Source organism: Pseudophryne corroboree, chromosome 7 (genome assembly GCF_028390025.1).
Source record: "Pseudophryne corroboree isolate aPseCor3 chromosome 7, aPseCor3.hap2, whole genome shotgun sequence".
NCBI classification, from domain to species: Eukaryota; Metazoa; Chordata; class Amphibia; order Anura; family Myobatrachidae; genus Pseudophryne; species Pseudophryne corroboree.
Genome location: NC_086450.1, coordinates 499,259,273 through 499,286,168, shown reverse-complemented (window position 1 = coordinate 499,286,168; position 26,896 = coordinate 499,259,273). Strand labels below are relative to the sequence as shown.

Below are 26,896 nucleotides of genomic sequence, written 5' to 3'. Positions count from 1 at the left end.
GCCCATGTCCTGTTTCCAAGAATGATTTTTGTCAATGGCTTGTGGGACAAGAATGGGAGCGAGAGACTACATACCATTTCATGAGCCGTTGAGGCGTTTGCGTTGCAAACAGGTGTGTGTGATTTGCAATTATTCGCTGGGAGACAGCTGACAGGACACCTGTGCTGAGCGTTCGCAAGCTGTGCGCAGCCTTAACCTTACTCGGCAGCTGCGAACGCCCAGTGTGCACTGACAGCGATTTGCTTTGCAGCGGTGCTAAAACCACACCTGCAGCCCGTAGCACACTCCCCCACAAGACACCCACCTTCACGACCCTTTTCGCTAGCCTGTGAAGCCATGCCCCCGCACCGTCTTCAACACACTGTCAGGCCGCGGCACTTACCGCTGCGGCGGCGGGTCCTGGGATCCATCCATGCTCGGTCGGCTGTCTGCGGCGCAGGGCTGCGGGGGAGTGCGGCGCGGTCGGCGGTGGGAGTGACGGCTTCCTGGAGGCAGTAGGGAGGACCTAGTGGCCGCAGCTTCCCTGTGTGTCTGCAGTATGGGGGCGGCCATGTTGGAGACCAAAGTGCAGCACCAATGAGCGTGATGGGTGAGTGACAGCCAATCCTGATTCCCTGCTGCCTATAAGTAGGCTGGGATTTTTGCATTCTGTGCCAGTGCTTTGTTGTAGTTACTCTGTGCCTTAGCTCTGTGCTCCCGCAGCTTGTTCTGTGCATCTCCGGTTAATTGGTCCCATCTGGCTCTCCGAGTCCTCTGCCAACTCTCGCTGTACAACGGCCGCCAGCGCTCCCGTGTGCGGTCACAGTCTCCCGCTCTCCCACCGGTGCCTTCGGAATCTGCAGGATCCCCGTGGTGGTTCTCTAGCCTCCAGTTTTCACAGTTCTTTATCCACGTCTTCAAATCATCCAGCATCCAGTTTTCACAGTTCTTCATCCACGTATTCAAATCATCCAGCATCCAGTTTTCACAGCTCTTCATCCACGTCTACCAATCATCCAGCACCCAGTTTTCACAGTTCTTCATCCACGTCTACCAATCATCCAGCATCCAGTTTTCACAGTTCTTCATCCATGTCTTCAAATCATCCAGCCTCCAGTTTTCACAGTTCTTCATCCTCGTCTTCATACCCTCCAGCAACCAGTCTTCACAGCTCTTCATCCACGTCTTCAAATCATCCAGCATCCAGTTTTCACAGTTCTTCATCCACGTCTACCAATCATCCAGCACCCAGTTTTCACAGTTCTTCATCCATGTCTTCAAATCATCCAGCCTCCAGTTTTCACAGTTCTTCATCCACGTCTTCAAATTATCCAGCATCCAGTTTTCACATTTCTTCATCCACGTCTTCATATCATCCAGCATCCAGTGTTCATCATTCTTCATCCTCGTCTTCATACCCTCCAGCAACCAGTCTTCACAGTTCTTCAGCCTTGCCACCGCATCATTCTACAAACTCAACTTCACAGTTCTTCAGTCTCGTCCTTCTATCAACTTGCGTCCATTCTTCACAGTTGTACAATCTCGGCCTCATATCATTCAGTGACTTCATTCCCATCAGTTTCCCAGTCCTGAATTAATTAGCCCCAGCTCCCTGCAGTCTCATTCATATCTGTTGTCCTCAATAAATATATGAAAAGGAATTACCTTCGTCCTCCTTGCTTCCAGCACTCAGGGGCATCTGCTCCTTCGGTTGGACTGAGTCCAACGGATCCACAAACACAGCCTGCCCTGACACACGCCTCTTTGTCGTTGCCTGTCAGCTTTCACAAATTCCATGTGTATGCCTGCACATTGGTCGCACGGCTAGACCGGCACATGCGAATCTCCCTGACTCCCTGATTAAACCAGCAATCTCCCTGATTGCACCTTACCCCCATTATGTAGCTGTTACATCTTGGGGAAAAGAAAGAAATCATCGCTACTGTACATACATTCTAAAGGGATCATCAGCGTCATTTCCCTGTATTGTTTAGAAGGCACAATGATCCCTATGGCTACATGCATTTTAAATAAGGTTTCTGGTGGCCACTTACAGTATATGGAACCTCTTGTTAAACACAATGCACTAACAAATCATGAAAAATATCAGCGTCTTTTCTTCAACAAGTAGATCTTACTAACTTTGGGGCTAATTTACATTTGGGTATGTCATTTTTATGAGACGTCCGTGCTGATAAGTGTCACCCCCTTTCTTATCTCCAGCACTGCCTGCCCCTAACCCCCTCCTTGCACGCAGTACTATCCCAGTTGCTATCTACCCTTACCCCCTCACTACCCCCAGCACTGCCTGCCATTATGGGCTTCTTATCGCCGGCCTCCACAACCCGCCACCTCCGCCCCCCCCCCCCCTTCTGCCGCAGACGCCTCCATCCCGGCAGCCCTGGTCCCGGAAGGTAATCTCCTCCTCCCCCTAGCAACGCTTCCGGAGGTCCTTCCGGCTGCAGGGGGAGGAGGCGCCGGGGACAGCCTGCTGCTGCTTCCCGGCATGCGGGCAGTGTGGAGACCCCTGGGAGGTGACGGAGACCCCCCCAGCATACTACCTCACAGGTATCGCGGGGGGCCTCCGTCACCGCATTGCGATGTTGATTGCATATGTTAGTACATATGCGATCAACATCGCTGCGGTAGGTGGCGAGGGGCCGCGATGTATTTTAATACATCCCGCCCTCATTCATCTCTCTCCTGTCCTGAACAAGCCACTTCCCACTTCTCCTTTCTCCAGCGACCACCATTCACCCTCGCAGATCAACACCTCAATCCTGGCATTCCAAATTTACCAGATATCTGCAAAAATGTTCACGAACCGTCGACCAACAGTGGAGGAAATAAAACTCTAAAGCAGATTTCCTCCATTTCAAATGTACTGTATGCTCCCATCCTACTGTGCTGCCCTATTCCTCTCTAAACATTCAGAAGAACATCATCTCCTCCCAGTCTTCAAGACCCTGGCATCTCTTTGCCACAGTCATCTCTCTCCTCTGCCTACCTCCACCTCAACTCCCCTCCTCACTCTCTGCCCTTGACTTTGCCACCTACTTCTCATCCAAAATTGACTCTATATGTCAGGACAACCCACCCCCTCTTTTCCCTTAGCATCCGTCTCCATCTATCTTACCAACTCAGACTTCTTTTCCCGTGTCTGGAGATGAAGCAATGGCCCTCATCTGGTGCTCCCCTGCCAACACTAGACCCTGGCCCTCCTCCTCTACCTCTCTCCTTCTGCCTTTTCCCATCTTGCCCTCCTCCTCAATCTCTCCCTCTCATTAGGAACTGTTCCCTCTGCCTTCAAGCATGTCCTTGCCTCACCTATTCTTAAAAAACCTACCCTTGATCATGACACTGTCCAACTACTGACCCATATCTCCTCCGTTTTGCCTCCAAACTCCTTGAGCGTATTGTCTACAACCGCCTTACTGCATTTCTTTCCTCTCACTCCCTGCTTGATCCATGTCAGTCTGGCTTTTGTCCTCCACACTGAAACTACCCTCAAGTAAGTCTGCAATGACCTCTGCCAAATCCAAGGGCAAATACTCTCTGCTTATTCTCCTTGCCCTCTCTGCTGCTTTTGACACTGTAGACCAGTTCTCCTTTTAAAAATCCTTCACTCCCTCGGTCGGCTTGATACTGCCCTCTACTGGCTGTCTTCTCTTTCTGACCGTTCCTTCTCTACTCTCAAGACATCACCTCCCCTGTTCTATATATAATGTAATATAATACTATATAATATACTATACATATAGGCAGGGCCGGTGCAAGGTCTCTCTGCACCCTAGGCGAAGCTTCAACCTAGCACCCCCTAACCTGCAACCCCCCTCAACCACCACCACCTCCCGGAGGAGATATGCAGGTGGCCACTAGGTGGGCTGGGGTGAATTGCATCATTATACATATACAAAGAAAAGGGACAACACTCAAGGACTTTTAAAGAGATAAAGTAGATTGCAAACAAGTCACTAAATTTGACAGCCTAACCCTAACCCTCGCTGGCATACTAACATTCAGAATGCCGGCTATGCGGATGCCGGCTGTGGGTATTCTGGTGTCGGCATACTGACAGGTGTCTGGATTCTGGTGCCGGTATTCTGAACGCCAACATCCCATCCACCAGGGTGCCAATTACATATTTTTAATTGCATTTGTATTAGAGATGAGCGGGTTCGGTTCCTCGGAATCCGAACCCCCCCGAACTTCAGCCTTTTTACACGGGTCCGAGGCAGACTCGGATCTTCCCGCCTTGCTCGGTTAACCCGAGCGCGCCCGAACGTCATCATCCCGCTGTCGGATTCTCGCGAGGCTCGTATTCTATCGCGAGACTCGGATTCTATATAAGGAGCGCGTCGCCGCCATTTTCACACGTGCATTGAGATTGATAGGGAGAGGACGTGGCTGGCGTCCTCTCCGTTAGAATAGATAGAGACACTTGAGTTGATTTACTACTAACTTAGTAATTTTGGGGAGCATTAGAAGTACTCAGAGTGCAGAGTTTTGCTGATAGTTACTAGTGACCACCACCAGTTTTATTTATTATTTAATATAATCCGTTCTCTGCCTGAAAAAAAACGATACACAGTCACATATCATATCTGTGCTCAGCCTCAGTGTGCTGCATGATAATATCATCTATGTATATCTGACTGTGCTGAGTGCTCACTGCTCACACAGCTGAATTGTGGGGGAGACTGGGGTGCAGTTATAGCAGGAGTACAGTGCACACTTTTGCTGCCAGTGTGACTGACCAGTGACCACCAGTATATTGTCTGCCTGAAAAAGTTAAACACTCCTGTGGTGTGTTTTTTTTTTTATTCTATAAACGCATTCTGCTGACAGTGTCCAGCAGGTCCGTCATTCATTATATTATATAAATATTTACCTGCAGTAGTGTTATATTTTTTTTGTTCATCTCTATCATCTTTATCATCTTTATATTAGCAGACGCAGTACGGTAGTCCACGGCTGTGGCTACCTCTGTGTCGTCAGTGCTCGTCCATAATTGTATACCTACCTGTGGTGGGGTTTTTTTTTCTATCTTCTTCATACTAGTAGTTTAGGAGTCTGCTGACAGTGTCCAGCAGGTCCGTCATTATATTATATATACCTGCAGTAGTGATATATATATATTTTTTCTATCATTATCATCTCTATACTAGCAGACGCAGTACGGTAGTCCACGGCTGTAGCTACCTCTGTGTCGTCAGTGCTCGTCCATAATTGTATACCTACCTGTGGTGGGGTTTTTTTTTCTATCTTCTTCATACTAGTAGTTTAGGAGTCTGCTGACAGTGTCCAGCAGGTCCGTCATTATATTTATATATACCTGCAGTAGTGATATATATATATATTTTATATCATTATCATCTCTATACTAGCAGACGCAGTACGGTAGTCCACGGCTGTAGCTACCTCTGTGTCGTCAGTGCTCGTCCATAATTGTATACCTACCTGTGGTGGGGTTTTTTTTTCTATCTTCTTCATACTAGTAGTTTAGGAGTCTGCTGACAGTGTCCAGCAGGTCCGTCATTATATTATATATACCTGCAGTAGTGCTATATATATATTTTTTATATCATTATCATCTCTATACTAGCAGACGCAGTACGGTAGTCCACGGCTGTAGCTACCTCTGTGTCGTCAGTGCTCGTCCATAATTGTATACCTACCTGTGGTGGGTTTTTTTTTTCTATCTTCTTCATACTAGTAGTTTAGGAGTCTGCTGACAGTGTCCAGCAGGTCCGTCATTATATTATATATACCTGCAGTAGTGATATATATATATTTTTTATATCATTATCATCTCTATACTAGCAGACGCAGTACGGTAGTCCACGGCTGTAGCTACCTCTGTGTCATCAGTGCTCGTCCATAATTGTATACCTACCTGTGGTGGTTTTTTTTTTTTCTATCTTCTTCATACTAGTAGTTTAGGAGTCTGCTGACAGTGTCCAGCAGGTCCGTCATTATATTATATATACCTGCAGTAGTGATATATATATATTTTTTATATCATTATCATCTCTATACTAGCAGACGCAGTACGGTAGTCCACGGCTGTAGCTACCTCTGTGTCGTCAGTGCTCGTCCATAATTGTATACCTACCTGTGGTGGGTTTTTTTTTTCTATCTTCTTCATACTAGTAGTTTAGGAGTCTGCTGACAGTGTCCAGCAGGTCCGTCATTATATTATATATACCTGCAGTAGTGATATATATATTTTTTTTTATATCATTATCATCTCTATACTAACAGACGCAGTACGGTAGTCCACGGCTGTAGCTACCTCTGTGTCGTCAGTCACTCGTCATCCATAAGTATACTAGTATCCATCCATCTCCATTGTTTACCTGAGGTGCCTTTTAGTTGTGCCTATTAAAATATGGAGAACAAAAATGTTGAGGTTCCAAAAATAGGGAAAGATCAAGATCCACTTCCACCTCGTGCTGAAGCTGCTGCCACTAGTCATGGCCGAGACGATGAAATTCCATCAACGTCGTCTGCCAAGGCCGATGCCCAATGTCATAGTACAGAGCATGTAAAATCCAAAACACAAAATATCAGTAAAAAAAGGACTCAAAAATCTAAAATAAAATCGTCGGAGGAGAAGCGTAAACTTGCCAATATGCCATTTACCACACGGAGTGGCAAGGAACGGCTGAGGCCCTGGCCTATGTTCATGGCTAGTGGTTCAGCTTCACATGAGGATGGAAGCACTCAGCCTCTCGCTAGAAAAATGAAAAGACTTAAGCTGGCAAAAGCACAGCAAAGAACTGTGCGTTCTTCGAAATCACAAATCCACAAGGAGAGTCCAATTGTGTCGGTTGCGATGCCTGACCTTCCCAACACTGGACGTGAAGAGCATGCGCCTTCCACCATTTGCACGCCCCCTGCAAGTGCTGGAAGGAGCACCCGCAGTCCAGTTCCTGATAGTCAGATTGAAGATGTCAGTGTTGAAGTACACCAGGATGAGGAGGATATGGGTGTTGCTGGCGCTGGGGAGGAAATTGACAAGGAGGATTCTGATGGTGAGGTGGTTTGTTTAAGTCAGGCACCCGGGGAGACACCTGTTGTCCGTTGGAGGAATATGGCCATTGACATGCCTGGTGAAAATACCAAAAAAATCAGCTCTTCGGTGTGGAAGTATTTCAACAGAAATGCGGACAACAGGTGACAAGCCGTGTGTTGCCTTTGTCAAGCTGTAATAAGTAGGGGTAAGGACGTTAACCACCTCGGAACATCTTCCCTTATACGTCACCTGCAGCGCATTCATCATAAGTCAATGACAAGTTCAAAAACTTTGGGCGACAGCGGAAGCAGTCCACTGACCAGTAAATCCCTTCCTCTTGTAACCAAGCTCACGCAAACCACCCCACCAACTCCCTCAGTGTCAATTTCCTCCTTCCCTAGGAATGCCAATAGTCCTGCAGGCCATGTCACTGGCAATTCTGACGAGTTCTCTCCTGCCTGGGATTCCTCCGATGCATCCTTGAGTGTAACGCCTACTGCTGCTGGCGCTGCTGTTGTTGTTGCTGGGAGTCGATGGTCATCCCAGAGGGGAAGTCGTAAGACCACTTTTACTACTTCCACCAAGCAATTGACTGTCCAACAGTCCTTTGCGAGGAAGATGAAATATCACAGCAGTCATCCTGCTGCAAAGCGGATAACTGAGGCCTTGGCATCCTGGGCGGTGAGAAACGTGGTTCCGGTATCCATCATTACTGCAGAGCCAACTATAGACTTGTTTGAGGTACTGTGTCCCCGGTACCAAATACCATCTAGGTTCCATTTCTCTAGGCAGGCGATACCGAAAATGTACACAGACCTCAGAAAAAGACTCACCAGTGTCCTAAAAAATGCAGTTGTACCCAATGTCCACTTAACCACGAACATGTGGACAAGTGGAGCAGGGCAGACTCAGGACTATATGACTGTGACAGCCCACTGGGTAGATGTATTGACTCCCGCCGCAAGAACAGCAGCGGCGGCACCAGTAGCAGCATCTCGCAAACGCCAACTCTTTCCTAGGCAGGCTACGCTTTGTATCACCGCTTTCCAGAATACGCACACAGCTGAAAACCTCTTACGGCAACTGAGGAAGATCATCGCAGAATGGCTTACCCCAATTGGACTCTCCTGTGGATTTGTGGCATCGGACAACGCCAGTAATATTGTGTGTGCATTAAATCTGGGCAAATTCCAGCACGTCCCATGTTTTGCACATACCTTGAATTTGGTGGTGCAGAATTATTTAAAAAACGACAGGGGCGTGCAAGAGATGCTGTCGGTGGCCAGAAGAATTGCGGGACACTTTCGGCGTACAGGCACCACGTACAGAAGACTGGAGCAACACCAAAAACGCCTGAACCTGCCCTGCCATCATCTGAAGCAAGAAGTGGTAACGAGGTGGAATTCAACCCTCTATATGCTTCAGAGGTTGGAGGAGCAGCAAAAGGCCATTCAAGCCTATACAACTGAGCACGATATAGGAGGTGGAATGCACCTGTCTCAAGCGCAGTGGAGAATGATTTCAACGTTGTGCAAGGTTCTGCAACCTTTTGAACTTGCCACACGTGAAGTCAGTTCAGACACTGCCAGCCTGAGTCAGGTCATTCCCCTCATCAGGCTTTTGCAGAAGAAGCTGGAGACATTGAAGGAGGAGCTAACACTGAGCGATTCCGCTAGGCATGTGGGACTTGTGGATGGAGCCCTTAATTCGCTTAACAAGGATTCACGGGTGGTCAATCTGTTGAAATCAGAGCACTACATTTTGGCCACCGTGCTCGATCCTAGATTTAAAACCTACGTTGTATCTCTCTTTCCGGCAGACACAAGTCTGCAGGGGTTCAAAGAACTGCTGGTGAGAAAATTGTCAAGTCAAGCGGAACGCGACCTGTCAACATCTCCTCCTTCACATTCTCCCGCAACTGGGGGTGCGAGGAAAAGGCTCAGAATTCCGAGCCCACCCGCTGGCGGTGATGCAGGGCAGTCTGGAGCGACTGCTGATGCTGACATCTGGTCCGGACTGAAGGACCTGCCAACGATTACTGACATGTCGTCTACTGTCACTGCATATGATTCTCTCACCATTGAAAGAATGGTGGAGGATTATATGAGTGACCGCATCCAAGTAGGCACGTCAGACAGTCCGTACGTATACTGGCAGGAAAAAGAGGCAATTTGGAGGCCCTTGCACAAACTGGCTTTATTCTACCTAAGTTGCCCTCCCACAAGTGTGTACTCCGAAAGAGTGTTTAGTGCCGCCGCTCACCTTGTCAGCAATCGGCGTACGAGGTTACTTCCAGAAAATGTGGAGAAGATGATGTTCATTAAAATGAATTATAATCAATTCCTCCATGGAGACATTCACCAGCAGCAATTGCCTCCACAAAGTACACAGGGAGCTGTGATGGTGGATTCCAGTGGGGACGAATTGATAATCTGTGAGGAGGGGGATGTACAGATGTAGCCACCTTTATCTTGAGTGGCCGCGGCGGTTGTCCCGTTCGACCATACGCAGCGTACTGTGGCGTAGCGAGGCGCGCCTAGCCACAGAGAGGCTATCTAATCGCACGGAGACAGACATTTGACGTTTGGCGTTACCTTTACGTGTAATACCTGCGATCAGCCACCAGATGTCGCTTTTTACAATCACCACTGCGCATGCGTGTGGTCTCCCGTAAAATACAATACTGACATACATAATAAGGACTACTTTACTAAGGCGTCTCATTACGCTGCATACAGCAAATACTGTACTCATTACGCTGCATTATTTAATACAGTACTGTACAGTATATACAGTACGACACCGACGCAAATACAGTAGTACAGCATACAGTATATGATCCATCTACAATACTTTATGAATACTGTATGTGAGCGTGCAAGTCCCGCAGACAAAACACAGTACTGTAAAACCAGTAGTGTACACTGTCGCAAATGGATGTGTGTTACAAGTTCACTATTGCCTCTCAAGATTAGGAATTTTCTACAGTGTTATCGTCCTAATCCCGTAGCCATTACAGCATAATCAAAACCAACGGATTTATACATTTGTCTGCGGCGAAGTGGTGAAGTGTTTCGCTTCCTATACTCAGAGTCCAGGGTTCGATTCCTTAAGTACTGTACGAATGCATGTTACTGTAGTTTTTTTCAGACACTTTATTATTTTTTTTATTCACATACTGCAAACCAGGGCATACAGTAGCTGCATGAGCGGTTCTATGCGATCGAGTCCGGTGTACCATAATCTGCAGGTTCTATGCAGGTTAAGGTACTATGCTCCGTACACAGTACACATACAATTCTGTAGCTGGGCAGACTGAATAGAAATGGCTACCACCTATGACTCCTTGCCCCACAGAGGCCCTAGGCTACGGAGCAAGTAATAGTCCAGATTGTACAGACTATGGGGCAATGCTGAATGAGCGTCACAATCCCCTAGCTAAAATACACAGTATGCATATTATGGTACACCGGACTCGATGACATACTGTAGCACACTGGCAAAATGGCCGCCGCCCCTGAACCCTTGTGCAGGTTATGGGGCAATGCTGAAGGAGCGTCACAATCCCCTAGCCAAAATACACAGGGGAGGGATAAGCTACTGTAGGATTGCATACAGTATTACGGTACACCGGACTCAATCGCATAGCACACTGTCAAAACGACCACTACCCATGAACCCCCACCTCCTGAACCCCCACCTCGTGGCAGGCAGCAGTTGGGTATGGAATGAGAAATGGCATAAGCTGTGCAGGCTACGGGGCGATGCTGAAGGAGCGTCACAATCCCCTAGCCAAAATACACAGAGATACTGTAAGCGAGGTCTATGCACATTACAGTACTGTACAGTACGTTACACCGGGCTCGGTCGCATAGCAAACTGACAAAACACAAGTTTTACAGTACATACAGTAAAGCAGGCCAAAGCTGCAGGAGAGTTTCTACTGTAAAGGTTCTATGCACCGTACGGTAATGTACACATACCTGTACAATTCTATAGCAGGGCAGACTCAATTGAAATGGCTACCGCCTGTGACTCCTACAGTAGCTCCTAGGAGGCACTCAGCTATGGAGCAAATAACAGCACAGATTTTGCAGGCTACGGGGCAATGCTGAAGGAGCGTCACAATCCCCTAGCTACAATACACAGGGGTGATAGAGATAATCGAGTGGCTGGAGGGGGGTCCCCTTGATTTAAGGGGCCCCCACTCCTCCAGGGTACTCCGGCCAGGTGTGACTAGTTGGGTATTTAATTCCATGGCCGCAGGGACCTGTATAAAAGTCTCCCCCGGCTGTGCATTATCTGTCCAGCTAGTGGAGCCCAGTGCTGATTCAAAAAATATGGGGAACCCCTACGCTTTTTTTGTCCCCCTTATTTTTTGCACCAGGACCAGGCGCAGAGCCCGGTGCTGGTTCTAAAAAGATGGGGGATCCCGTGTCCATTTTTTCCGTATTCCTTCCGGAATTCGACTGCAATTGCATATACAGTACTGTACCCCTTAATGTCACTGCTTACAGTATACAGTATTTAGACATGAGCTTGTGTACAGTATCTGTCATGAGGTGCTTTTTTCACTGACACTATAACTTTTTTCTATTGTGATATACTGTACAGAGGCGGCAAACTAGCCAAACGGGAATAATCAGCTTCTGCAGAATAAAATGAGATGCTACAGTACATGCCTATATTCTGTGAGTGACTGCGGCTCTATGAAATTAAATCAGAAAATTTAAATATGAAATGCATTACTAATGTGTGGCATTACTGTACTGTATGTGTATAAGGTGTACTACAATATTTTCTGGTGTAACATAAGGAAAGGGCACTACTGCATGGTCTAATGCAGTGGTTCTCAAACTTGGTCCTCAGGACCCCACACAGTGCATGTTTTGCAGGTAAACCAGCAAGTGCACAGATGTATTCATTACTAACTGACACATTTTAGAAGGTCCATACAGTAGGTGGAGCTAATTTTTTCACTTGTGATTCTGTGAGACCTGCAAAACCTGCACTGTGTGGGGTCCTGAGGACTGAGTTTGAGAACCTGTGGTCTAATGTAAATAAAGATGAATGTGGTGGGGTGTAATGTGAATAAGGGGCATTACTGTTAGGAGTAATGTGGTACTATGATATGATGTCATGAGAATAAGAGACACCACTGCATGATATAATGTGAATAAAGTTGCAGTACTGTGTTGTGTCATTTCATCTTCGGGTATTATTGTGTTACCATGCCCCTTCCCAGCAAGAACATACTGTACACTGTTTTGGGCTGGCACTAAATGTGCACATTGTTCTTATTTAGATTATAGGGGGTAGGAGCGCCAAAATGGGTGATGGTGCTGGGAAAGGGGTGCAGGGTTAGAGGCGGAACTACGTAGCATCTGTGCAAGAGGGCATCAGCCAAAATCTAGCCTAGGGCATCATGTTGGTCAGGTTTGGCTCTGATAATACTGTATACTGTACTCTTACTGTACTTTGCATTCAATACAGATACTGTTTGCACACAGGTTTTACATGAATCATTGGCAATGCTGCAGGAGTGTCTCATTAGGCAATCTAAAATATACCACGACTATGGGTGGGGATACAGTAGGGAAGTTCTGTCACCATAAGCTGTCTGCTGTGTATAGCATATTTCCATCTGAGATGCATTTGTGTGTTTGTAATAAGAAAAAAACATTTTACTGTACATTTAGTGGATACAGTATTTCTCCCCCATAATGACGTATCATACTGTACAGGTACCCTCATGTACTGTACCGTACCATACTGTAAAATTGAATATTTATTGGATAAACATCAATATTAATGTAAAAATAAAGTATTACAACATCCGATTCCATGTACTGCACTGATCAAAATGTACAGTACTCTTATTCAGGACTTATAAAACTGAAAATAACTGTTCATACAGTACACATCAATAACATTACTACTGTATAATATTCTACATTAGTTTATGCAATAATCAGACAAAGGCAATTTTATCATTTTTTTTAATAATGCACCAATTTAAAATTTTAAACAGAAAATACAGAACTACATATTTGTGGCTTGACCATTTCTTTCAACTACAACAGGTAATACTTTATACAGGTGATTTATATAATTATTACAATGTTCAGGTGTGAGTACTTCTAGCCAAAATTTCTTTATCCCATCCACCAGTTGCTGTTTTGTTGTTGGCTTTGCAACACTCCTAACGTACCTCTTCAATTGAGCCCACACTAATTCGATTGGGTTCATGTCTGGTGATCTAATTAAAAAAAAAAAAAAGCGTATAGAAAAAATTAATTACAGTACATTACAGTAAATAGAGAAAATTAAACATACAATATTGTACTGTTTATTAAACAAAATTTTTTTTTACAGTACTAGAGTGCTATCCAAAATTTTACTTGTACACTGTTGAAAGAATACTCACTCTGGTGGTGTGCGTTCCCAATTCATACCTTTCTCTTCCATAAATTTGGCTGAGGCGGAGTGTTTAGGATCATTGTCTTGGAATATCCTATGGTGAGTTGGGTAATATTTATTCACAAATGGCACCATACATTTCTCTACTATTGTTTCTTGGAAATATTTCTTATCCATGATTCCTACAGAAATCAAAAAATGTTGTTCATTAATAAGCAACTCCTTTTATTGTGCAGTTACACGTACTCTACAGTACAACATGTATTTTTACAGAACACAGGCACAGAATAAAGTATAGTACTGTACTGTACCTTCAAAAAATAATAGGGGACCAGCTCCTAATCGTGATATGCCTCCCCATACATGGATTTTCAATGGATGCTTTGGGCGTGGTTTTAAAGAGATATGGTTACGTTTCCTGAATGACATTCTGGAGAACCGCTCAAGGGCAACAGACGATTCATCTGTGAAAATGACATCATCAAATGTTTCACCACTCTCAATCCATCGCCGTGCCTGTTCCACTCTCTTTTCTTTATTCACATCTCTTATCATTGGAGATATCCTGTGAAGAGCCAAAAATAATGAAATCAGATACAGTTATGAAATTACAGATTTACAGATTACTGTATATACAGTAGACTGTATGTGCAGTATACTGTATTATATACCTACTGTATACATTAAACTGTACATACAGTACATTAAGTTACATACAGAGTAATATATATATACATACTGTACATACACACAAACACACACACACACACAGTATACAGTATGTAATCATCACAATAAGCCGGCAATGCTTCATTGCTGTCTCTGAGTGCCTATACAGTAGGTATCTCTTTTGGGATAGAATACTGTATATACAGTATATACACACACACATACTGTATATAGTATAAAGTACACACTCTGTATAATGATTTATGGCATTATTACATCACGTATCAAGGGATTATTAACAGTGCATTTACTGTATGGTTTATACTGCTTTCAGTATTTTACCTTGTTGCGCCAAAGGTCCATCCCATTTTCCGTCGCATCCTTCTGATGCTGGTGGCCGATATGTCCAGGTCATACTTGGAATGGAGAATTCGTTTTATTTGCAGAGCAGTACGCTCATCATCCTCACGAGTTAGTTCCTCCACAATTTGTTGCACTCTCCTACAGTACAATACAGTATGAAAAATATGAATTCATGAACAGCACAATCACAGTTACAATTGATGAAGTTTTTATTTTATTTCAAAAAAATTGTTTATGGTATAAAGCAAGTCATTTAAACATTACAGTAGTGTACAGTACGTACAATGTGCATTTTGTAGGAAATACAAATCTGGGCGTTGTTCTCTCGAATGCATGATAGCGCACCGTTTCTAAAGTGACTATAATGCCACTTTCCTTGAGCCATGCATGGATCTCTTTGATGGTTTTATTTTCTTTTTTCATGTTGGCGATTATCTTGCTCATCGTTTTGTTGATAGTTACTGGCATGTTGTCCAACTATAATTCCTGTATGGAGAGAAAACATTTGTGAATACTGTAGTCTAAAATTTACACATCTGAAAATGCATAAGAGTTTTATGATAGAAGTTAATACTGTACATGTTTACTATCCAGTACCTGATGTTCAAATTTAAGTATTGTATACTGTACAGTACTGAAAATACAACTTCAGTGTTATGGACTGCAATTAGTTTCCTGTATGAAACAGATACAGTACAGTAACTAACCCTCCTTGGAAGTGCATGGGCCCTGTGAGACTTACAGTAGTGTACAGCATAAGGGTCGACTGACATGATGTACAAGCATTACATACAGTACATGTCAGTACTGTATGTAAATTCTTCAATTATTGCCTAACAACAATGCTGCTTACTGTATATTAAATACTGTAGGCCTAGAAATGTGCATCTCAATATAGTAGTTAAAAACACAGGGGCCTATGTGGATAAGCGAGTTCTATGCACACAAAAAATGGCCACCGACCGTGAACCCCCAGCACGTGGCAGCGCTCGGATATGTAGTGAGATACAGTATGGCATACATTTCACAGTTCAGGGGGCAATGCTGAAGGAGCGTCACAATCCCCTAGCTCAATTACATTGGGATAAGCGAGGTCTACTGTATGCACATTACGGTATACCGAGCTGGATCGCTTAGCAACCTGACAAAATGGCCGCCGACCGTGAACTCCCAGCACGTGGCAGCGCTCGGATATGTAGTGAGATACAGTATGGCATACATTTCACAGTTCAGGGGGCAATGCTGAAGGAGCGTCACAATCCCCTAGCTCAATTACATTGGGATAAGCGAGGTCTACTGTATGCACATTACGGTATACCGAGCTGGATCGCTTAGCAACCTGACAAAATGGCCGCCGACCGTGAACTCCCAGCACGTGGCAGCGCTCGGATATGTAGTGAGATACAATATGGCAGACATTTCACAGTTCAGGGGGCAATGCTGAAGGAGCGTCACAATCCCCTAGCTCAATTACATTGGGATAAGCGAGGTCTATGCACATTACGGTATACCGAGCTGGATCGCTTAGCAACCTGACAACATGGCCGCCGACCGTGAACTCCCAGCACGTGGCAGCGCTCGGATATGTAGTGAGAGATGGTATACATTTTAAAATACACCGGGATAAGTTGTACAGGCCATGGAGCAATGCACAGGGACATTCATCATTTACGTACAGTATATAAATAATTGTAAACCGTAAATGAAAGAATTACCGGTCAAATACTGTATGACGAAACTGTGTCAATGAGCTGGAACAGTATGGCCTGTGAAGAAGTTATCGAAGGCAGAAACGGAGAGCAAATTATCAGGAGATTTCTGAAAGGTCGGAGAAGATCCACACAGCAAGTCTGCCTACGAGGAAACAGCTTTGCAAAGTGGGTAGCGGGGCGGTGACTGAGACGCTCTTTTATTCACATTCACACAAAAGGAATTCTTACCGCTGTGATTGGTGCCAATATAGGCGCATTCATCCTTACACCAATCACAGAGCATACTGTACAGGTACTTTTGAATGTGAATAAAAGAGCGTCTCAGTCACCGCCCGCTACCCACTTTGCAAATCTGTTTCCTCGTAGGCAGACTTGCTGTGTGGATCTTCTCCGACCTTTCAGAAATCTCCTGATAATTTGCTCTCCGTTTCTGCCTTCGAAAACTTCTTCACAGGCCATACTGTTCCAGCTCATTGACACAGTTTCGTCATACAGTATTTGACCGGTAATTCTTTCATTTACGGTTTACAATTATTTATATACTGTACGTAAATGATGAATGTCCCTGTGCATTGCTCCATGGCCTGTACAACTTATCCCGGTGTATTTTAAAATGTATACCATCTCTCACTACATATCCGAGCGCTGCCACGTGCTGGGAGTTCACGGTCGGCGGCCATGTTGTCAGGTTGCTAAGCGATCCAGCTCGGTATACCGTAATGTGCATAGACCTCGCTTATCCCAATGTAATTGAGCTAGGGGATTGTGACGCTCCTTCAGCATTGCCCCCTGAACTGTGAAATGTATGCCATATTGTATCTCACTACATATCCGAGCGCTGCCACGTGCTGGGAGTTCACGGTCGGCGGCCATGTTGTCAGGTTGCTAAGCGATCCAGCTCGGTATACCGTAATGTGCATAGACCTCGCTTATCCCAATGTAATTGAGCTAGGGGATTGTGACGCTCCTTCAGCATTGCCCCCTGAACTGTGAAATGTATGCCATATTGTATCTCACTACATATCCGAGCGCTGCCACGTGCTGGGAGTTCACGGTCGGCGGCCATTTTGTCAGGTTGCTAAGCGATCCAGCTCGGTATACCGTAATGTGCATACAGTAGACCTCGCTTATCCCAATGTAATTGAGCTAGGGGATTGTGACGCTCCTTCAGCATTGCCCCCTGAACTGTGAAATGTATGCCATATTGTATCTCACTACATATCCGAGCGCTGCCACGTGCTGGGAGTTCACGGTCGGCGGCCATTTTGTCAGGTTGCTAAGCGATCCAGCTCGGTATACCGTAATGTGCATACAGTAGACCTCGCTTATCCCAATGTAATTGAGCTAGGGGATTGTGACGCTCCTTCAGCATTGCCCCCTGAACTGTGAAATGTATGCCATACTGTATCTCACTACATATCCGAGCGCTGCCACGTGCTGGGGGTTCACGGTCGGTGGCCATTTTTAGTGTGCATAGAACTCGCTTATCCACATAGGCCCCTGTGTTTTTAACTACTATATTGAGATGCACATTTCTAGGCCTACAGTATTTAATATACAGTAAGCAGCATTGTTGTTAGGCTTTACGCTACCCACTTTGCAAATCTGTTTCCTCGTAGGCAGACTTGCTGTGTGGATCTTCTCCGACCTTTCAGAAATCTCCTGATAATTTGCTCTCCGTTTCTGCCTTCGAAAACTTCTTCACAGGCCATACTGTTCCAGCTCATTGACACAGTTTCGTCATACAGTATTTGACCGGTAATTCTTTCATTTACGGTTTACAATTATTTATATACTGTACGTAAATGATGAATGTCCCTGTGCATTGCTCCATGGCCTGTACAACTTATCCCGGTGTATTTTAAAATGTATACCATCTCTCACTACATATCCGAGCGCTGCCACGTGCTGGGAGTTCACGGTCGGTGGCCATTTTGTCAGGTTGCTAAGCGATCCAGCTCGGTATAACGTAATGTACATAGACCTTGCTTATCCCGGTGTACTACAGGTATGTGCAGTAGTACTGAATGATTGCTATCACTTGTGGTGAAACACCTATCTTATCAAATACAGTAACTACTGTACAGTATAGTTGTTCGCACAGGTGATGGTAATCATACTGTATATTTAAACTGAAGTCCGTAACAGAGCATTCTGTCCCTCCTGCAGAGGTTCTTGTTGGGAGGCACAGGGAAAAAAGGCAAATACTGTACAGTATTTGCACTTTACTGTTGTGCACTTTATTTGAAAATGTACAGTTGTTTGCTATTTTTAGCATGCTGTGCTTTACATGTTTTCTTATTGTGGTTTTTATATTTTTAGACAAAAGACAAAGAATGCAGACTACCAGATTTTACGGGAGTGCCAAAACCCACCCATCAGTGGCACAGAAACTTGCTGCATTAGTCCCACAAAAGAAGAAGAAAACTGCCAAGGCGGCTCAGAAAGAAAATGTGGTGAAACCACGAAAAAATGCCAAGGCAAAGAATAATACGTTGGAGATGATATGTGGTGTGGCAAATGATGTAATTGTTCCATCTCCTGCAGATCACAGTGTTCAGCCAATGAATCTGGAAATACCGGTGCTAGAGGACGTGACAAACACGCTGCATCAGGAAGCTTCTTTTTTGGACCATGTAGCCACCCCTGGACAAGAAGACATGACACATTCACCACGAAGAAGGTTGCATTTCACAGATGTGAACACCAAAGTGCAGGACTGCCAGTGTACCTGTCCTGTTTTACTAAAGGAGCTACTCAGTAAGGTGACCAATATGGAGTCAGAAGTTGGTGGACAGGTCAATCAGCTGCAGACCGATGTGGCTGGCCTTAAAGAAGGCATAAAGGAACAGATGGTAGAAGCCATGAAGAAAGTCATTGAACAAACGAGGGAAGAATGGCAAGTTGGAGTTTGCCGCACCATCATTGCAACACACCACCAAGCGGTTCAAGTCAGCGGCCTGGACGACCGAGGCCTGGAGGACCGCAGAGGAGGCCTGGAGGACCGCAGAGGAGGCCTGGAGGACCGCAGAGGAGGCCTGGAGGACCGCAGAGGAGGCCTGGAGGACCGCAGAGGAGGCCTGGACGACCGCAGAGGAGGCCTGGACGACCGCAGAGGAGACCTGGAGGACCGCAGCGGACTGGACGAAGTCAGCGGCATGGACGACCGCAGAGGAGGCCTGGAGGACCGCAGAGGAGGCCTGGAGGACCGCAGAGGAGGCCTGGAGGACCGCAGAGGAGGCCTGGACGACCGCAGAGGAGACCTGGAGGACCGCAGCGGACTGGACGAAGTCAGCGGCATGGAGGACCGCAGAGGATGCCTGGAGGACCGCAGAGGAGACCTGGAGGACCGCAGAAGAGACCTGGAGGACCGCAGAGGCCTGGACCACAGCAGCGGACTGGACGAAGTCAGCGACTTGGGCGAACGCAGAGGAGACCTGGAGGACCGCAGAAGAGACCTGGAGGACCGCAGAGGCCTGGACCACAGCAGCGGACTGGACGAAGTCAGCGACTTGGGCGAACGCAGAGGAGGCCTGGACGACCACAGAGGCCTGGAGGACCGCAGAGGAAACATGGAGGACCGCAGAGGAGGCCTGGAGGACCGCAGAGGAGGCCTGGAGGACCGCAGAGGAGGCCTGGAGGACCGCAGAGGAGGCCTGGAGGACCGCAGAGGAGGCCTGGAGGACCGCAGAAGAGACCTGGAGGACCGCAGAGGAGGCCTGGAGGACCGCAGAGGAGGCCTGGAGGACCGCAGAAGAGACCTGGAGGACCGCAGAGGAGGCCTGGAGGACCGCAGAGGAGGCCTGGAGGACCGCAGAGGAGGCCTGGAGGACCGCAGAGGAGGCCTGGAGGACCGCAGAGGAGGCCTGGAGGACCGCAGAGGCCTGGACCACAGCAGCGGACTGGACGAAGTCAGCGACTTGGACGACCGCAGAGGAGGCCTGGAGGACCGCAGAAGAGACCAGGAGGACCGCAGAAGAGACCAGGAGGACCGCAGAAGAGACCTGGAGGACCGCAGAGGAGGCCTGGAGGACCGCAGAGGGCTGGACGACCGCAGAGGCCTGGATTCAAGTGTGCTGTTGCCAGGAACACCAATGATGACCAGCACACCTGCTCACAGGCCACTTCGCAATACATTCGGAGGCTCTCTGAACAATATTGCCCTGGCTGTCATCTCAACTTCCCTGGACGACCATCTGTACAGAGCTTCAAATGGACATATTCAGAAATATGCATATTCTCTGTTCCAGCACCATGTACGGTACGACAAATACTTGACGTGGGCCAATCGTGTGAACTTTGATGGTTCCAAGGGCAAACTTCCGCTGCCCAAAAATCTGGTACATGACATCATGGCTAGGTGTGAACGCCGCGTGAGGATTGGTGATCCAGAAAAGAGGAAGATAAGGGATACCATAAACTCTGTGCTGAGAACGAAGAGGAAAATGACTTGGAAGCTCGACTATGATGAAACCAGATCATTACCTACCTCCTAGCTTCAGCACATCAGCTTCACACAGCTGAAGCTAAAAAATTGTGTCAATGTACCTGTATGACCTGTACATTTTCTGGGGCTGCATGCACTGTGCTGAATCCACTTGGAGCAGCTCGGTTACTCAAAGGGGAGTGCATGAACTTGGCTCACCACATTCCTGGTAATGTAAGGGCCTGTTACAAGTTGCCCCTTTTATTCCTGTTGATTTTTTGGGCGCTGCTGTATCTATCCAGTAGCAGCCGAGTCCATTGTGCTGTGTCCATCTGGGGCCTTGGGCTGCGTTTCCATCCAGGGGCTGCTGTTGTCAGTCCTCTATTCTGGTGTCCGTATGCGACAGTGTTAAAAAGCAAAAGACAAAAACGAAAAATAATTCAAAAAAGCAAAACCTAAAAATAAAGTACAAAAACCATTACCCCGCACCACCACCACAAAAAAATAAATTATAAAAATGTTAAAGTTGATATTGTTACTGTATTTGTGCTGTTACCTTTTGATTAAAGTACCGTACAGTATGTGTGATGTTGGCTTTATTACAATACAGTACAGTATGTGTGATGTTACATGTTCCAAATGATTTTGTCCGTAAATAAAGTGTTTCTTAAAATAAACATGACGTGGTTTCCAATGTTTGTATTCCCAACTTCCTGTACTGTATAAATTAGTACTACTGTATGATGGGAATTCAATTAAGAGTGGTATACTGTATGTAAAACAACTTGGTTAGGCATCTTGCATTTCATATTTTAATAAAAACCACAGGAAACTTCTATTTTTAAAAGTTTATTGAAGAAAAAAAAGGTGTTTTTTTTTAAATAAAGTTTGAAAGTTAATTAAAACAAAAAAGTAGTTTGTTCTTCGTTACATTCTTTTCTTGTGTATATAGATATCTGTGGGGGAAAAAAAAAAAAAAGTATTAAAGTAAAAACACTCATGTTCATTTGTTTTCCAAGAAAATTTGTGGAACCACACAGCCCAGCAATAAGTCATGCTGGGCTGTGTGGTTCCACAAAAGGCATGCGGTACAAAGTGAAATAGTGGTGTCAGTGGTCAGCACTTTGACACGCTAACATTTGTGGAACCACACAGCAATGGCTGACACACATAAAATGGCTGACACACACAAAATGCCTGACACACACAAAATGCCTGACACACACAAAATGCCTGACACACACATGCTGGAGTGAAAACACATGTTTGCCAAACAGTCGACAGCACATGTCGGCCAGATGGCCGACCAAACTTGCTCCAAATCACCCCAAACTGGCCAGAAAGCACCCCAGCACACTCAGGAGGTACTGTACACCACAGCTAAATTAGGAGAGAATTTCATTACAAACAGCCAGATCTTGCAGATTATCTGCCAGATAATTGTATGGTGTACAGTATGCCTATCTTATACAGTAGAAAAAGATACTATACAATGGAGTACAAGAACAAAAATTTTTATTAAATAAAATTAAATTAAACTTAATAAAATATTAAAATAGTGGTCCACTAGGAGGTGGACCACCACCCGCTGGAGCTGGATGGCACGCTGCAACTGTTCTGTGGGAAAAAAAGGACAGTATTACAAAACAAATACTGAATACTTTACAGTGTAGTAATGGCAATACAGTACTTTACTCTATATTAGACAATATTGTTATTTACAATGTACAGTACTGTATTGTCAGTACAGTAAATCAAACACTACTGTATGCTGTCGAGGTAATTTAAACATTGCTTTAGTTTACCTCTTGTATAAGTGGGCTGCTGCCTGCCCGCTTCTGGGCCAGCCCACCTATCTTGCCCCTGTCTGGGGCCCCCATAAATAATTGGCACTATATTGGAGAAAAAAAAACATTTAGTCACATTCAAATAGTAAACAATTATTACTGTATACTGTAGGTACAGTATTATACTGTATTGCTGGTATTCAAAATATAAAGTACTGTACAAGAGTTTAGCTTCAATAGGTCATAAACAAATTGTCAAAGGAATTAAACACCACAGTACAAATACTGTAGACATTTACTGTATGTATTAGCAGTCATGACATTTCATGACCGCTTCAGAAAAAAGAGGGTTACAGTACTGTAGGTGGTGTTGTAGGGAGTACTATCCATAATAGTGGACTGTACTCAGAGCCAGCCATAAATAATATGATTCCCTAGTCAAGTTTTTGGATGCTGCCCCCTTGCACAGATGCTATTTCCGCCTCTGAGCCTGTACCCCTTTCCCAGCACCATCACCCCTCAACCATAGCAGTCGTCATTTTGGTGCTCCTCCAACTTACTGTACTGTATGTTTAAAATAGCAACAGTGTGCACATTCGGTGTGCATCCCAAAACGGTGCATGTTCTTGCTGGGAAGGGGCAAGGCCACACAGTAATTCCCCAATCTGAAATGACGCCACACAGTACTGCAACTTTATTCACAACATATCATGCAATAGTGTCTCTTTTTCTCGTTACATCATATGATAGTACCACATTACTCCTCAAAGTATTCCCACTTATTCACATTGCATCACATCATATTGCTCTTTGTTCACATTAGACCACACAGTAGTGCCCTTGCTACAGTATATGTTACACAACAAAGTACTGTATACACATAATGCTGCACATTAGTAATGCATTTTGTATGCACAGAATATACTGTAGGCATGCTGCATATCATATTAATCAGCAGAAGCTGCTTGTGCCCCTGGGCATTTGGCAAGTATGCCTATGCCTAGGGCAGGCTCAGACTGGAGATCAGTACGTAATCCCGCTGGACGGGATCCCGGCAGTCAAAATACAGACGCCGGAATCCCGACCACACAATCCCGACAGGGGTGGCGAGCGGAAAGCAGCCCCTTGCATGCTTGCTTCGCTCGCCACGCGGTGGGCACGGTGCCTCGCTACGCTCTACACACTATTATATCAGTAGTCAGGAAACGCAGCATGCATTTGTGGAGTGAAGAGGGTGAAAAAGGAGAGAAAGTACAGTTTGTACTGTAAGGTTATGTCAGAGGGTGTGAAGATGATCAGCTCAGTGTTATACATGTTACAGTAAGTTAGAATACAGTACAGTGCATTATGTATTTCTATTTTATTACCAGGTGTCTCCTCCACTGGTTGGCGACGGACTGTAAAAAGATAATACAGTACAGTTAGTCATATCAGTTTGACTTAAAATAATGTTGGAGAAAAAAAAAATACTGTAATTACAGTACCAACTATTGCTACTGTACAGTATATTTACCAAAAATGTATTCTGGCTCGTCGTCTGTGGGTAAAAGAGAAGAATATTATAAGATACAGTATACAGTAAAAAGTATAGTAATAGTACACTAGTGTCCAGGCCCAGTGTCAGGTGGGTAAAAAAAGGTATGCTTGTGACAGGCATGGTGATTCCAAGGGACCCCACCGAGACCATCAGAAAATTTGTGAGTGACCCGTATGCCGGTGATTATGACTAGAATAAGGTACAGTAGCAACTCTTTTTTCTTTTGAATTATGTATACTGTACAGTACTGTATGTGCATATTGTACAGTACACTTAAAATATTTAGCAGTTACTGTAGTGGTAATTTTTGGGATGACAGTATTAGCATACTGTAAGCATCCAACTGAGGCCCCCAAACAGATGCCGCCACTAGGTACAGTACGTGCCTCTCGTGCCTAATGGGAAATTCATCACTGACAGTATCTAGAGAGATGAATGGAGAGACAGTGACAAGGGGTGAGAGAGAGAGAGAGAGAGAAATTGAGTAAGATGGGTGTTTTTTTTCGAACAGGATGTTGTCCATACAGTAGCAACCAATCAAATATTACCTACTGTACTGTATTATCGTCTGTAAGTGTAACTAGATACTGTAAATGTTAATGTGGGATGTGATCGGTTGCTACTGTATGGGCAATATCACCAGTTCAAACAAAAACAATTTTCATCCGATTTCTACGCATTTGCCAGAAAAATCTGATGAAAAGTGCTACTCTGATGGCATCAGATCAATGTCAGTAATAATTCTTACCACTAAATGCAGCAGCATCATCATCATCCTCCTCCTCCTCCGTGGCCTGTTCCAGTGTAGGGCCTGTGAAAAAAAAACATTAATGTGAAAAAAAAAAAAGGTTAATTCCAGGAAATACACATACCCTCCAACATGGTACAAAATGCTCTGGTTCTGGACTTCCCTCTTAATTTATTATTGCCATCACCTGTGAAGAAACAGCTTTCTTATCATATAACTAGTTCAACACAGGTGATGGAAATCATAAATTAAGAGGGAAGTCTAGAAACAGAGCAGTGCGGCGGGTCATGTTGGAGGGTCTGCATACAGAAACATAGAATTTGATGACAAATACTGTAAGAACCACTTTGCCCATCTAATCTGCCTCTTTTTTTTAACCTTTTTTTTACATCAAACCTTATAACAATTTTCCCCAAACATCACATGATGCAAAGATAAATAAATAAAAAAATAAATAAAAAAAGAGGTGCAAGATGGAATTGTGATTGGGCCCTCCCAACCACCCTTATGTTATATAAACAGGGTCTGCCACACGACTGTGGCTGAAATGACTGGTTGGTTTGGGCCCCCACCAAAAAAAGAAGCAATCAATCTCTCCTTGCTCAAACTGGCTCTACAGAGGCACGATGTACCGGACTGGACTTACTTAATGGGTGCAGTGTGGTGAGGGACAGAGAGTCCTGGTCCTCCTCCTCCTCCTCCGCCACCGCCTGTGACAGTGTAGGGCCTGTGAAAGCAAAAAATCCATGAAATATACTTTTGTATTCTGTGTTGAATACAGTAAAGCAAAAATTCAGTCAGGAATTGGAGGAGGAGAGTAAATTTCGCACACAGAGACGAGAATGTCGAGGCCAGAATCAGGGGGTAGTGGAGGAGGGTTAGGATACCGTACCTCACCCTGTTGGGATTGCTGCAATCAGGATGCCACTGTCGGTCACCTGACCGCTAGAATCCTGACTGCTGGTCACGCAAACCCAACCCATTGGTTTAACACAATGTACAGTACAGTACAATACTGCAGTTTACTTACCAAGTTGGGGAGAGGGTTTTTCATCCTCACTGTCAATAATTACTGAGTTGAAAATAAAAAAATATTATAAACAAAATACAGTAGAGTACAGTTACTACAAAATTGCACAGTAGTACAGTGCTACAGGAGGCAGAGATATATTCATAATACAGTAGGAGCAGAATGACTGTCCAGCGGTAGGGGACATACAGTACTGTATTTAAAAGACCTGCTGTCTGGATCCCGACATTCAGAATGCAGAGTGTGGATTCAGAGTATGATTGGAGGGTTAGGCTAGTGGAGGGTGGGTCGGATGCACAATTTTGGGCACCATAATACAAAATGGATATCGTGGAACTACAAAAGGTTTAGAGGCGGGCGACCAAAGTGATGAAGTGGATTGAGAAGATGGAATACAAGGAAAGGCAGGCTAGGCATGTTTACATTGGAAAAGAGGAGATTAAGAGGGGACATGATTAACCTTTACAAATATACTGTATACAGTAAGGGGACAATACACAGGAACGGTTTTTGATAAGATGGACACAGAGGACACGTGCACAGTAACTCTTGTTGAAGTAGAGGCGATTTCGCACAGAGGCGAAAAGGGGTCTTCACAGTGAGGGAAATACTGTACAGTACATGTTTGGAATTCCCTGCCTGAAAAGTAATAAAAGTGGACTTGGTCAATACTTTTAAGAATGGGCTTGAGAAAATCCTACTGTACTTACTATAATCTGGCTCCTCTTCCCCCGAATCAATGGGAATGAGCTCCTCCTCTGTATCAATTACGAGGCGGTCTGTGTGTAAAAGATGACAAGTATTGTAAAATACAAAAATTACAGTAATACTGTAGGAAACTAGTGTGTCTGTAACAAAAAGTAATTATTACCACTTCCGGAGCTCTCGGATGCAGCAGCAGGTGGTGGTGGTGGTGGTGTTGGTACTGTGGGAAAAAAAATAACAGTACTGTAAGTGAAGCTGTCAATTGGAAACATGTACTGTACAGTATCCAGGACACATGTACAGTAGTGTAACAACGATGACAGTAGCACCAGAATTCTCGTTACACAATACCTGGCAGCGCAGCAGGTGGTGGTGGTGGTGGTGGTGGTGGTGGTACTGTGGGAAAAAAAATAACAGTACTGTAAGTGAAGCTGTCAATTGGAAACATGTACTGCACAGTATCCAGGACACATGTACAGTAGTGTAACAACGATGACAGTAG

General features: G+C 45.1%; 1 long non-coding RNA gene across 1 annotated transcript; it reads right to left on the bottom strand.

The window, feature by feature from the left end:
• Nucleotides 1-23,741: 23,741 nt before the first annotated feature.
• LOC134943931 (uncharacterized) lies at nt 23,742-26,463 on the bottom strand. The gene is made up of 6 exons (XR_010181832.1): nt 26,400-26,463; nt 25,690-25,731; nt 25,306-25,386; nt 24,660-24,722; nt 23,888-23,911; nt 23,742-23,771 (listed from the first exon to the last, which is right to left on the bottom strand). It is a non-coding gene; the product is annotated as an uncharacterized LOC134943931 (long non-coding RNA).
• Between the last annotated feature and the right edge of the window lie 433 nt (nt 26,464-26,896).